General features: G+C 42.3%; 1 protein-coding gene across 1 annotated transcript in view; it reads left to right on the top strand.

The window, feature by feature from the left end:
- The window catches only part of EPB41L3 (erythrocyte membrane protein band 4.1 like 3), a 183,362-nt gene that overhangs the window by 45,149 nt on the left and 136,521 nt on the right, over window positions 1–1,692 (top strand). The gene's annotated exons all lie outside the window — the stretch shown is intronic.

Genomic DNA, 1,692 nt, shown 5'->3' with positions numbered 1-1,692 from the left:
TGTCTTCCTGGATAACCAGTCTCATTTCAAATTAAGAGTGAAGCTTCTTTGGACAGAAGAGGAAATGAGATTTTTTCAGCCTCAAGGAAGTGATATTTTCTCAACTTTATTTCAGTAAAAATCATCACTGATACAGGCTGATGATGCTCTTTCCACACATTTTCCACATATTAGTGTATAATGTTTTGTGGGGGAGAAGACTGAGTATGACGGATATGCAAGAATATGTCTATTGTAGAATGTGGCTTATAGTGAGTACTGCATTTTACTAAAGTTAAGATCCTAAAATTCAAGAACAAAGTGTTCATACACCTTCTGAATAAGCCAGTGAAAACAAAATGGCATACATACATATGCAGTGCAAGAAGGATTAAGATTGCTGCACCATTTTTGTGACAGTAATCAAAACACGTACAGATTGATCTCCTTGACTGAGACCCGTGATCCGTTGTTACCTACTTGTCATTTCTGTCTTCAAATGTGGCTTCTCAATAGCTCTGGGGACGACAGGCTCTGCGTTTCCTCATATCCAACTTAGGGTGCTGTGAATGACAGATGCATGCCTGTCTCACTGTCCTTAATCCAGGCTTCAGTTTGGGATCCTCGGGAGCTTTTAACAATTGCCTGTGCCCAGCACCTACCACGGGAGACCTGGGTTGAGTTGGTGCAGTGTGGAACCCAGCCATCCTCACTGGGGATTCTGGTTTCGTCGGCCTGCACTTGGGGCTGGGGGACGAACGTGCAGTTTTAATAAAGCCCCAGGGGTTCTGTTCCTAAGTGGCCCCAGTATCGTCCTTCACTGCATTCACTGCATCGTGGGCCAAGTTATGTTGGTACAGGACAAATAGGCTTACTTTGGAAGGCTTAAATTACATAAGAGGTAATCTTTTTTTCCTATAAAACTAAGTTAAAACAGTACAGGATAGTCATCTAGCTAAAAAAAGTATTAAATATAAGTTTACTCTTCATCTCTAAGAATAAATATTTTGTTGAATTGTTTTCTCCTGATTATATTGTAATACTTACTGTAGAAAATCTGAGAAAGACCAAGGCACCTGTCCAGAGATGGCCGCTGGTAGTGTTTGGGTTTATATTTTCAGTCTCCTTATTCACGGTGAGTCAGGATGTTGAAAACCTCTGGCTCAATTCGCAGCCCCTTGCAGTTCCGTCTCTCCAGCGTAGGGTCCCCCTGTCGATAGTCCGTCTCTCTCCTCAGAAGGAATTCCCTCCCGGCTCCCGGGGAGTATTCCATCTGTCTTCTTTGTGTCTTCACCTTCCCTACTTCCCATGAGAAACAAGTGGGAGGCCGTGAAGTTCTTGTTCTGGCCCAAACCTCTGACCCTTTCCAGTGAAGACCGAGCTCCCTGCTGAACATCTTCTCTTCTTACCAGCCCTGTTTGCTTGAACAGCATCCTTGCCTTGCACGTTGTCTTCCCTTCTCAGCCTCTTTGCCAAAAAGTCTACTTGAGGGGACCTAGCACTGCTTTCTTTGAGTATTTGAGGACCCCTCAGAACAGAAGAGTTTTGTTGATGTTGTTTTAATTTTATTGTGATATATATATATATAAAACAAAAAATTAGCGATTTTAACCATCTTTAAGTGTACAATACAGTGACATTAATTACATTCAGCGTATTATGTACCCATCACGCTACTTACATCCAAAGTCTTTTCATCTCCCAAACAAACTC

This window comes from Trichechus manatus, unplaced genomic scaffold (assembly GCF_000243295.1).
Source record: "Trichechus manatus latirostris isolate Lorelei unplaced genomic scaffold, TriManLat1.0 scaffold00266, whole genome shotgun sequence".
In the NCBI taxonomy this organism is placed as follows: domain Eukaryota; kingdom Metazoa; phylum Chordata; class Mammalia; order Sirenia; family Trichechidae; genus Trichechus; species Trichechus manatus.
Note: the sequence above shows the minus strand (reverse complement) of the source record. Positions and strands in the feature narration are given on the sequence as shown.